Source organism: Phyllobates terribilis, unplaced genomic scaffold (genome assembly GCF_046119375.1).
Source record: "Phyllobates terribilis strain yellow unplaced genomic scaffold, ASM4611937v1 Scaffold_1__5_contigs__length_1240528914, whole genome shotgun sequence".
Classification (NCBI taxonomy): Eukaryota; Metazoa; Chordata; class Amphibia; order Anura; family Dendrobatidae; genus Phyllobates; species Phyllobates terribilis.
The window spans coordinates 662,013,795-662,026,494 of NW_027362761.1; positions in this window are offsets into that span (position 1 = coordinate 662,013,795).

The following is a 12,700-nucleotide window of genomic DNA, read 5'->3' on the forward strand; positions in this document are numbered from 1 at the left end:
GAATAGACGTGCGGGTCGCAGTAGCTTAACAAGACGGTTTAAATGCCCCTTGGAAAAGTGGTGGAGGTTACAGTAGCTTAACAAGACGGTTTAAATGCCCCTTGGAAAAGTGGTGGAGGTTACAGTAGCTTAACAAGACGGTTTAAATGCCCCTTGGAAGAGACGTGCAAGTCGCAGTAGCTTAAAAAGATGGTTTAAATGCGCCTTGGAAGAGACGTGCAGGTCGCAGTAGCTTAACAAGACGGTTTTAATGCCCCTTGGAAGAGACGAGCAGGTCGCAGTAGCTTAACAAGACGGTTTAAATGCCCCATGGAAGAGACGTGCAGGTCGCAGTAGCTTAACAAGACAGTTTAAATCCCCCTTGGAAGAGACGTGCAGATCGCAGTAGCTTAACAAGAGGGTTTAGATGTCCCTTGGAATAGGCTTGCAGGTCGCAGTAGCTTACCAAGACGGTTTAAATGCCCCTTGGAAGAGACGTGCAGGTCGCAGTAGCTTAAAAAGACGGTTTAAATGCCCCTTGGAAGAGACGTGTAGGTCGCAGTAGCTTAACAAAGGGGGTTTAAATACCCCTTTCAAGAGACGTGCAGGTCGCAGGAGCTTAACAAGAGGGTTTAAATGCCCCTTGGAAGAGACGTGCAGGTCGCAGTAGCTTAACAAGATGGTTTAAATGCCCCTTGGAAGAGCGGTGAAGGTCGCAGTAGCTTAACAATACGGTTTAAATGCCCCTTGGAAGAGACATGCAGGTCGCAGTAGCTGAACAAGACGGTTTAAATGCCCCTTGGAAGAGACTTGCAGGTCGCAGTAGCTTAACAAGACTGTTGAGATGCCCCTTGGAAAAGTTGTGGAGGTTACAGTATCTTAACAAGACGGTTTAAATGCCCCTTGGAAAGGTGGTGGAGTTTACAGTAGCTTAACAAGACGGATTAAATGCCCCTTGGAAGAGACGCGCAAATTGCAGTAGCTTAAAAAGACGGTTTAAATGCGCCTTGGAAGAGACGTGCAGGTCGCAGTAGCTTAACAAGACGGTTTAAATGCCCCTTGGAAGAGACGAGCAGGTCGCAGTAGCTTAACAAGAGGGTTTAAATGTCCCTTGGAATAGGCTTGCAGGTCGCAGTAGCTTTCCAAGACGGTTTAAATGCCCCTTGGAAGAGACGTGCAGGTCGCAGTAGCTTAAAAAGATGGTTTAAATGCCCCTTGGAAGAGACGTGCAGGTCGCAGTAGCTTAACAAGACAGTTTAAATCCCCCTTTGAAGAGACGAGCAGGTCGCAGTAGCTTAACAAGAGGGTTTAAATGTCCCTTGGAATAGGCTTGCAGGTCGCAGCAGCTTACCAAGACGGTTTAAATGCCCCTTGGAAGATACGTGCAGGTCGCAGTAGCTTAAAAAGACGGTTTAAATGCCCCTTGGAAGAGACGTGCAGGTCGCAGTAGCTTAAAAAGACGGTTTAAATGCCACTTGGAAGAGATGTGCAGGTCGCAGTAGCTTAATAAGACGGTTTAAATGCCCCTTGGTAGAGAGGTGGAGGTCGCAGTAGCTTAACAAGACAGTTTAAATGCCCCTTGGAAGAGACGTGCAGGTCGCAGTAGCTTAATAAGACGGTTTAAATGCGCCTTGGAAGAGACGTGCAGGTCGCAGTAGCTTAACAAGACGGTTTAAATCCCCCTTGGAAGAAACGTGCAGGTCGCAGTAGCTTAATAAGACGGTTTAAATGCGCCTTGGAAGAGACGTGCAGGTCGCAGTAGCTTAACAAGACGGTTTAAATCCCCCTTGGAAGAAACGTGCAGGTCGCAGTAGCTTAACAAGACGGTTTAAATGCCCCTTGGAATAGGCTTGCAGTTCGCAGTAGCTTGCCAAGACGGTTTAAATGCGCCTTGGAAGAGACGTGCAGGTCGCAGTAGCTTAAAAAGACGGTTTAAATGCCCCTTGGAAGAGACGTGCAGGTCGCAGTAGCTTAACAAGACGGTTCAAATGCCCCTTGGAAAAGTGGAGGAGGTTACAGTAGCTTAACAAGACGGTTTAAATGCCCATTGGAAGAGACGTGCAAGTCGCAGTTGCTTAAAAAGACGGTTTAAATGCGCCTTGGAAGAGACTTGCAGGTCACAGTAGCTTAACAAGACTGTTTAAATGCCCCTTGGAAGAGATGAGCAGGTCGCAGTAGCTTAACAAGACGGTATAAATGCCCCTTGGAAGAGACGTGCAGGTCGCAGTAGCTTAACAAGACGGTTTAAATGCCCCTTGGAAGAGCGGTGGAGGTCGCAGTAGCTTAACAAGACAGTTTAAATGCCCCTTGGAAGAGACGTGCAGGTCGCAGTAGCTTAACAAGATGGTTTAAATGCCCCTTGGAAGAGATGTACAGGTCGCAGTAGCTTAATAAGACGGTTTAAATGCCCCTTGGAAGAGAGGTGGAGGTCGCAGTAGCTTAACAAGACAGTTTAAATGCCCCTTGGAAGAGACGTGCAGGTCGCAGTTGCTTAACAAGAGGATTTAAATGCACCTTTTAAGAGACATGCAGGTCGCAGGAGCTTATCAAGAGGGTTTACATGCCCCTTGGAAGAGACGTGGAGGTCGCAGTAGCTTAACAGGATGGTTTAAATGCCCCTTGGAATTGCGGTGAAGGTCGCAGTAGCTTAACAAGACAGTTTAAATGCCCCTTGGAAGAGACGTGCAGGTCGCAGTAGCTTAACAAGACTGTTGAGATGCCCCTTGGAAAAGTGGTGGAGGTTACAGTAGCTTAACAAGACGGTTTAAATGCCCCTTGGAAAAGTGGTGGAGGTTACAGTAGCTTAACAAGACGGTTTAAATGCCCCTTGGAAGAGACGTGCAAGTCGCAGTAGCTTAAAAAGACGGTTTAAATGCGCCTTGGAAGAGACGTGCAGGTCGCAGTAGCTTAACAAGACGGTTTAAATGCCCCTTGGAAGAGACAAGCAGGTCGAAGTAGCTTAACAAGAGGGTTTAAATGCCCCATGGAAGAGACGTGCAGGTCGCAGTAGCTTAACAAGATGGTTTAAATCCCCCTTGGAAGAGACATGAAGGTTGCAGTAGCTTAACAAGAGGGTTTGAATGTCCCTTGAAATAGGCTTGCAGGTCGAAGTAGCTTACCAAGACGGTTTAAATACCCCTTGGAAGAGACGTGCAGGTCGCAGTAGCTTAACAAGACGGTTTAAATGCCCCTTGGAAAAGTGTTGGAGGTTACAGTAGCTTAACAAGACGGTTTAAATGCCCATTGGAAGAGACGTGCAAGTCGCAGTTGCTTAAAAAAAGGTTTAAATGCGCCTTGGAAGAGACGTGCAGGTCGCAGTAGCTTAACAAGACGGTTTAAATGCCCCTTGGAAGAGACGAGCATGTCGCAGAAGCTTAACAAGACGGTTTAAATGCCCCTTGGAAAAGTGGTGGAGGTTACAGTAGTTTAACAAGACGGTTTAAATGCCCATTGGAAGAGACGTGCAGGTCGCAGTAGCTTAACAAGAGGGTTTAAATGCCCCTTTAAAGAGACGTGCAGGTCGCAGGAGCTTAACAAGAGGGTTTAAATGCCCCTTGGAAGAGACGTGCAGGTCGCAGTAGCTTAACAAGATGGTTTAAATGCCCCTTGGAAGAGCGGTGGAGGTCGCAGTAGCTTAACAAGATGGTTTAAATGCCCCTTCGAAGAGACGTGCAGGTCGAGTAGCTTAACAAGAGTGTTTAAATGCCCCTTTCAAGAGAAGTGCAGGTCGCAGGAGCTTAAGAAGAGGGTTTAAATGCCCCTTGGAAGAGACGTGGATGTCGCAGTAGCTTAACAAGATGGTTTAAATGCCCCTTGGAAGAGCGGTGAAGGTCGCAGTAGCTTAACAAGACGGTTTAAATGCCCCTTGGAAGAGACATGCAGGTCGCAGTAGCTTAACAACACGGTTTAAATGCCCGTTGGAAGAGACGTGCAGGTCGCAGTAGATTAACAAGACTGTTGAGATGCCCCTTGGAAAAGTGGTGGAGGTTACAGTAGCTTAACAAGACGGTTTAAATGCCCCTTGGAAGAGACGTGCAAGTCGCAGTAGCTTAAAAAGACGGTTTAAATGTGCCTTGGAAGAGCGGTGGAGGTCGCAGTAGCTTACCAAGACGGTTTAAATGCCCCATGGAAGAGACGTGCAGGTCGCAGTAGCTTAACAAGACGGTTTAAATGCCCCTTGGAAGAGCGGTGGAGGTCGCAGTAGCTTAACAAGACAGTTTAAATGCCCCTTGGAAGAGACGTGCAGGTCGCAGTAGCTTAATAAGACGGTTTAAATGCCCCTTGGAAGAGATGTGCAGGTCGCAGTAGCTTAATAAGACGGTTTAAATACCCCTTGGATGAGAGGTGGAATTCGGCTTAGCTTAACAAGACAGTTTAAATGCCCCTTGGAAGAGACTTGCAGGTCGCAGTAGCTTAACAAGACGGTTTAAATGCCAGTTGGAAGAGACATGCAGGTCGCAGTAGCTTAACAAGACGGTTTAAATGCCCCTTGGAATAGACGTGCGGGTCGCAGTAGCTTAACAAGACGGTTTAAATGCCCCTTGGAAAAGTGGTGGAGGTTACAGTAGCTTAACAAGACGGTGTAAATGCCCCTTGGAAAAGTGGTGGAGGTTACAGTAGCTTAACAAGACGGTTTAAATGCCCCTTGGAAGAGACGTGCAAGTCGCAGTAGCTTAAAAAGATGGTTTAAATGCGCCTTGGAAGAGACGTGCAGGTCGCAGTAGCTTAACAAGACGGTTTTAATGCCCCTTGGAAGAGACGAGCAGGTCGCAGTAGCTTAACAAGACGGTTTAAATGCCCCATGGAAGAGACGTGCAGGTCGCAGTAGCTTAACAAGACGGTTTAAATCCCCCTTGGAAGAGACGTGCAGATCGCAGTAGCTTAACAAGAGGGTTTAGATGTCCCTTGGAATAGGCTTGCAGGTCGCAGTAGCTTACCAAGACGGTTTAAATGCCCCTTGGAAGAGACGTGCAGGTCGCAGTAGCTTAAAAAGACGGTTTAAATGCCCCTTGGAAGAGACGTGTAGATCGCAGTAGCTTAACAAAGGGGGTTTAAATACCCCTTTCAAGAGACGTGCAGGTCGCAGGAGCTTAACAAGAGGGTTTAAATGCCCCTTGGAAGAGACGTGCAGGTCGCAGTAGCTTAACAAGATGGTTTAAATGCCCCTTGGAAGAGCGGTGAAGGTCGCAGTAGCTTAACAAGACGGTTTAAATGCCCCTTGGAAGAGACATGCAGGTCGCAGTAGCTGAACAAGATGGTTTAAATGCCCCTTGGAAGAGACGTGCAGGTCGCAGTAGCTTAACAAGACTGTTGAGATGCCCCTTGGAAAAGTTGTGGAGGTTACAGTATCTTAACAAGACGGTTTAAATGCCCCTTGGAAAGGTGGTGGAGTTTACAGTAGCTTAACAAGACGGATTAAATGCCCCTTGGAAGAGACGTGCAAATTGCAGTAGCTTAAAAAGACGGTTTAAATGCGCCTTGGAAGAGACGTGCAGGTCGCAGTAGCTTAACAAGACGGTTTAAATGCCCCTTGGAAGAGACGAGCAGGTCGCAGTAGCTTAACAAGAGGGTTTAAATGTCCCTTGGAATAGGCTTGCAGGTCGCAGTAGCTTTCCAAGACGGTTTAAATGCCCCTTGGAAGAGACGTGCAGGTCGCAGTAGCTTAAAAAGATGGTTTAAATGCCCCTTGGAAGAGACGTGCAGGTCGCAGTAGCTTAACAAGACAGTTTAAATCCCCCTTTCAAGAGACGAGCAGGTCGCAGCAGCTTACCAAGACGGTTTAAATGCCCCTTGGAAGATACGTGCAGGTCGCAGTAGCTTAAAAAGACGGTTTAAATGCCCCTTGGAAGAGACGTGCAGGTCGCAGTAGCTTAAAAAGATGGTTTAAATGCCACTTGGAAGAGATGTGCAGGTCGCAGTAGCTTAATAAGACGGTTTAAATGCCCCTTGGTAGAGAGGTGGAGGTCGCAGTAGCTTAAAAAGACAGTTTAATGCCCCTTGGAAGAGACGTGCAGGTCGCAGTAGCTTAATAAGACGGTTTAAATGCCCCTTGGAAGAGACGTGCAGGTCGCAGTAGCTTAACAAGACAGTTTAAATGCACCTTGGAAGAGACGTGCAGGTCACAGTAGCTTAACAAGACGGTTTAAATCCCCCTTGGAAGAAACGTGCAGGTCGCAGTAGCTTAACCAGACGGTTTAAATGCCCCTTGGAATAGGCTTGCAGTTCGCAGTAGCTTGCCAAGACGGTTTAAATGCGCCTTGGAAGAGACGTGCAGGTCGCAGTAGCTTAAAAAGACGGTTTAAATGCCCCTTGGAAGAGACGTGCAGGTCGCAGTAGCTTAACAAGACGGTTCAAATGCCCCTTGGAAAAGTGGAGGAGGTTACAGTAGCTTAACAAGACGGTTTAAATGCCCATTGGAAGAGACGTGCAAGTCGCAGTTGCTTAAAAAGACGGTTTAAATGCGCCTTGGAAGAGACTTGCAGGTCGCAGTAGCTTAACAAGACTGTTTAAATGCCCCTTGGAAGAGACGAGCAGGTCGCAGTAGCTTAACAAGACGGTTTAAATGCCCCTTGGAAGAGACGTGCAGGTCGCAGTAGCTTAACAAGACGGTTTAAATGCCCCTTGGAAGAGCGGTGGAGGTCGCAGTAGCTTAACAAGACAGTTTAAATGCCCCTTGGAAGAGACGTGCAGGTCGCAGTAGCTTAACAAGATGGTTTAAATGCCCCTTGGAAGAGATGTACAGGTCGCAGTAGCTTAATAAGACGGTTTAAATGCCCCTTGGAAGAGAGGTGGAGGTCGCAGTAGCTTAACAAGACAGTTTAAATGCCCCTTGGAAGAGACGTGCAGGTCGCAGTTGCTTAACAAGAGGATTTAAATGCACCTTTTAAGAGACATGCAGGTCGCAGGAGCTTATCAAGAGGGTTTAAATGCCCCTTGGAAGAGACGTGCAGGTCGCAGTAGCTTAACAGGATGGTTTAAATGCCCCTTGGAATTGCGGTGAAGGTCGCAGTAGCTTAACAAGACGGTTTAAATGCCCCTTGGAAGAGACGTGCAGGTCGCAGTAGCTTAACAAGACTGTTGAGATGCCCCTTGGAAAAGTGGTGGAGGTTACAGTAGCTTAACAAGACGGTTTAAATGCCCCTTGGAAAAGTGGTGGAGGTTACAGTAGCTTAACAAGACGGTTTAAATGCCCCTTGGAAGAGACATGCAAGTCGCAGTAGCTTAAAAAGACGGTTTAAATGCGCCTTGGAAGAGACGTGCAGGTCGCAGTAGCTTAACAAGACGGTTTAAATGCCCCTTGGAAGAGACAAGCAGGTCGAAGTAGCTTAACAAGAGGGTTTAAATGCCCCATGGAAGAGACGTGCAGGTCGCAGTAGCTTAACAAGATGGTTTAAATCCCCCTTGGAAGAGACGTGAAGGTCGCAGTAGCTTAACAAGAGGGTTTGAATGTCCCTTGAAATAGGCTTGCAGGTCGAAGTAGCTTACCAAGACGGTTTAAATACCACTTGGAAGAGACGTGCAGGTCGCAGTAGCTTAACAAGACGGTTTAAATGCCCCTTGGAAAAGTGTTGGAGGTTACAGTAGCTTAACAAGACGGTTTAAATGCCCATTGGAAGAGACGTGCAAGTCGCAGTTGCTTAAAAAAAGGTTTAAATGCGCCTTGGAAGAGACGTGCAGGTCGCAGTAGCTTAACAAGACGGTTTAAATGCCCCTTGGAAGAGACGAGCATGTCGCAGAAGCTTAACAAGACGGTTTAAATACCCCTTGGAAAAGTGGTGGAGGTTACAGTAGCTTAACAAGACGGTTTAAATGCCCATTGGAAGAGACGTGCAGGTCGCAGTAGCTTAACAAGAGGGTTTAAATGCCCCTTTCAAGAGACGTGCAGGTCGCAGGAGCTTAACAAGAGGGTTTAAATGCCCCTTGGAAGAGACGTGCAGGTCGCAGTAGCTTAACAAGATGGTTTAAATGCCCCTTGGAAGAGCGGTGGAGGTCGCAGTAGCTTAACAAGATGGTTTAAATGCCCCTTGGAAGAGACATGCAGGTCGCAGTAGCTTAACAAGACGGTTTAAATGCCCCTTGGAAGAGACGTGCAGGTCACAGTAGCTTAACAAGACTGTTGAGATGCCCCTTGGAAAAGTGGTGGAGGTTACAGTAGCTTAACAAGATGGTTTAAATGCCCCTTGGAAAAGTGGTGGAGTTTTCAGTAGCTTAACAAGACGGTTTAAATGCCCCTTGGAAGAGACGTGCAAGTCGCAGTAGCTTAGAAAGACGGTTTAAATGCGCTTGGGAAGAGACGTGCAGGTCGCAGTAGCTTAACAAGACTGTTTAAATGTCCCTTGGAATAGGCTTGCAGGTCACAGTAGCTTACCAAGACGGTTTAAATGCCCCTTGGAAGATACGTGCAGGTCGCAGTAGCTTAAAAAGGCGGTTTAAATGCCCCTTGGAAGAGACGTGCAGGTCGCAGTAGCTTAAAAAACGGGTTAAGTGCCACTTGGAATAGGCTTGCAGGTCGCAGTAGCTTACCAAGACGGTTTAAATGCGCCTTGGAAGAGACGTGCAGGTCGCAGTAGCTTAAAAAGACGGTTTAAATGCCCGTTGGAAGAGACGTGCAGGTCGCAGTAGCTTAACAAGACGGTTTAAATGCCCCTAGGAAAAGTGATGGAGGTTAAAGTAGCTTAACAAGATGGTTTAAATGCCCATTGGAAGAGACGTGCAAGTCGCAGTTGCTTAAAAAGATGGTTTAAATGTGCCTTGGAAGAGACTTGCAGGTCGCAGTAGCTTAACAAGACGGTTTAAATGCCCCTTGGAAGAGACGAGCAGGTCGCACTAGCTTAACAAGACGGTTTAAATGCCCCATGGAAGAGACGTGCAGGTCGCAGTAGCTTAACAAGACGGTTTAAATGCCCCTTGGAAGAGCGGTGGAGGTCGCAGTAGCTTAACAAGACAGTTTAAATGCCCCTTGGAAGAGACGTGTGTAATGCACACGCCCGGGCTGAGCGGCGTGTGCGTGTGATTCCACTGGACCGTGCCGGAGAGTGAATGCCTGGAGGGGCGTAACTAGGTATTCACCCGATCCGACCAGGGTCGCACGACGGCATACGACGCCAGTGCACCCAGGAGGAACCGAGCAGAGGGACCAGGTGCTACTCCAGGACAGACCCCGGACACGGCTGTTGACCCACACAGGGGAATACAGGAACAGACTGGTTAGGCTGGCACACAGACTGGTGGGAATAGGCATGCACGACTGGTATGCGGGCAGGGGGGTACAGGCAAGCACGGCTAGAGTGCAGACAGGAAGGCACTAGCAGGTAGGAACACAGGCGGATAGGACCCAGTACACACTGGGACTCTGGAACAGAACCGCAGATGTGGCAGACAAACACAGCAGAGTGAGGCCGCCCAGAGAGGTGAGCGAGAGCAGGGCAGGACAAGACCGCCTGGAGCGGTGAGTAAGAGCAGAGCAGGACGAGACCGCCTGGAGCAGTGAGCAAGAGCAGAGCAGGACGAGACCGCCTGGAGCGGTGAGCAAGAGCGGAGCAGGACGAGACTGCCTGGAGCGGTGAGCAAGAGCAGAGCAGGACGAGACCGCCTGGAGCGGTGAGCAAGAGCAGAGCAGGACGAGACCGCCTGGAGCGGTGAGCTAGAGCAGAGGAGGACGAGACCGCCTGGAGCGGTGAGCAAGAGCAGAGCAGGATGAGACCGTCTGAAGCGGTGAGCAAGAGCAGAGCAGGACGAGGCCGCCTGGAGCGGCGAGCAAGAGCAGAGCAGGACGAGACCGCCTGAAGCGGTGAGCAAGAGCAGAGCAGGACGAGTCCACCTGGAGCGGCGAGCAAGAGCAGAGCAGGACGAGACCGCCTGAAGTGGTGAGCAAGAGCAGTGCAGGACGAGACCGCCTGAAGCGGTGAGCAAGAGCAGAGCAGGACGAGACCGCCAGGAGCGGTGAGCAAGAGCAGAGCAGAGCGAGACTGCCGGAGCAGTGAGCAAAGGAGTCAGAGAGGAGCGAGACTGCCGGAGCAGTGAGCAAAGGAGTCAGAGCAGAGCGAGACTGAGCAGGGGGGACAGGGCTCAGTTCACACGGAACAGACAGGAAGGGAAAGGCAGAGCCAGATACCCACAAGGTACTTGCAGTGAAGTAGCGAGTGGACCACAAACACACAAACGGGAGTACAGAGACAGCAAGCAGGAGTTAGGTACAAGTTCAGACTCTGCAGAAAAAGGAAAGGAACGGACATAGAGGCAAAACAGGTAAAGGATAGGAGAGAGTTCAGACTGGAACTGAGTGTACGGAAGAGACCGACACTGCAGCGGGATACAGGAGCGGGTCTGGGAATACGGCCCCCAGAGAGGCGGGACGAACAGGCAAGGAGCGTGTTCAGACAGGACAGACAAGATACAGGAGCGGGTCTAGGTAATCGGCCCCTAGAAGGCGGGAGGAACAGGCTAGGAGCGAGTTCAGACAGGACAGACAAGATACAGGAGCGGGTCTAGGTAATCGGCCCCTAGAAGGCGGGAGGAACAGGCTAGGAGCGTGTTCAGACAGGCCTGGAAATACAGCCTCCAGGATAGGCAGACAAGAGAACACAGAACGGGACCTGGCACCTTCAGAGTGCAAGCACACACTGAATGAAACACAATGCTCAGGCAGGGATTGATTGGAGCAGCTGGGTTATATACCAGGTGACAGACAGCAATAGGCTGAGGACGCACAAGGGGTGTGACCCACAGCAGGTACAAAAAGCAGGAAGTGATGGGGCGCCGCCCTTAAGCAGCAGAAACAGACACAAACAGACAGCATGGAGGGAAGCCAGAGAGACATTCTGGACTGGAGATCAAGTGCGCGCTCTTGCACAGTGGGAGATGGACCACCATGCAAGGGCGCCGCCAGGTATGTTACAACGTGCAGGTCGCAGTAGCTTAACAAGATGGTTTAAATGCCCCTTGGAAGAGATGTGCAGGTCGCAGTAGCTTAATAAGATGGTTTAAATGCCCCTTGGAAGAGAGGTGGAGGTCGCAGTAGCTTAACAAGACAGTTTAAATGCCCCTTGGAAGAGACATGCAGGTCGCAGTAGCTTAACAAGATGGTTTAAATGCCCCTTGGAAGAGACGTGCAGGTCATAGTAGCTTAACAAGACTGTTGAGATGCCCCTTGGAAGAGACGTGCAGGTCGCAGTAGCTTAACAAGATGGTTTAAATGCCCCTTGGAAGAGCGGTGAAGGTCGCAGTAGCTTAACAAGACGGTTTAAATGCCCCTTGGAAGAGACATGCAGGTCGCAGTAGCTTAACAAGATGGTTTAAATGCCCCTTGGAAGAGACGGGCAGGTCGCAGTAGCTTAACAAGACTGTTGAGATGCCCCTTGGAAAAGTGGTGGAGGTTACAGTAGCTTAACAAGACGGTTTAAATGCCCCTTGGAAAAGTGATGGAGGTTACAGTAGCTTAACAAGATGGTTTAATTGCCCCTTGGAAGAGACGTGCAAGTCGCAGTAGCTTAAAAAGACGGTTTAAATGCGCCTTGGAAGAGACGTGCAGGTCGCAGTAGCTTAACAAGATGGTTTAAATGCCCGTTGGAAGAGACGTGCAGGTCGCAGTAGCTTAACAAGACGGTTTAAATGCCCCATGGAAGAGACGTGCAGGTCGCAGTAGCTTAACAAGATGGTTTAAATCCCCCTTGGAAGGGACGTGAAGGTCGCAGTAGCTTAACAAGACGGTTTAAATGCCCCTTGGAAAAGTGGTGGAGGTTACAGTAGCTTAACAAGATGGTTTAAATGCCCATTGAAAGAGACGTGCAAATCGCAGTTGCTTAAAAAGAAGGTTTAAATGCACCTTGGAAGAGACGTGCTGGTCGCAGTAGCTTAACATGACGGTTTAAATGCCCCTTGGAAGAGACGAGCAGGTCGCAGAAGCTTAACAAGAGTGTTTAAATGCCCCTTGGACGAGACGTGCAGGTCGCAGAAGCTTAACAAGACGGTTTAAATCCCCCTTGTAAGAGACGTGCAGGTCGCAGTAGCTTAACAAGAGTGTTTAAATGTACCTTGAAATAGGCTTGCAGGTCGCAGTAGCTTACCAAGACGGTTTAAATGCCCCTTGGAAGAGACGTGCAGGTCGCAGTAGCTTAACAAGACGGTTTAAATGCCCCTTGGAAGAGACGTGCAGGTCGCAGTAGCTTAATAAGACGGTTTAAATGCCCCTTGGAGAAGTGGTGGAGGTTACAGTAGCTTAACAAGACGGTTTAAATGCCCATTGAAAGAGACGTGCAAGTCGCAGTTGCTTAAAAAGAAGGTTTAAATGCACCTTGGAAGAGACGTGCTGGTCGCAGTAGCTTAACAAGACGGTTTAAATGCCCCTTGGAAGAGACGAGCAGGTCGCAGAAGCTTAACAAGAGTGTTTAAATGCCCCTTGGACGAGACGTGCAGGTCGCAGAAGCTTAACAAGACGGTTTAAATCCCCCTTGTAAGAGACGTGCAGGTCGCAGTAGCTTAACAAGAGTGTTTAAATGTCCCTTGGAATAGGCTTGCAGGTCGCAGTAGCTTACCAAGACGGTTTTAATGCCCCTTGGAAGAGACGTGCAGGTCGCAGTAGCTTAACAAGACGGTTTAAATGCCCCTTGGAAGAGCGGTGGAGGTCGCAGTAGCTTAAAAAGACAGTTTAAATGCCCCTTGGAAGAGACGTGCAGGTCGCAGTAGCTTAACAAGATGGTTTAAATGCCCCTTGGAAGAGATG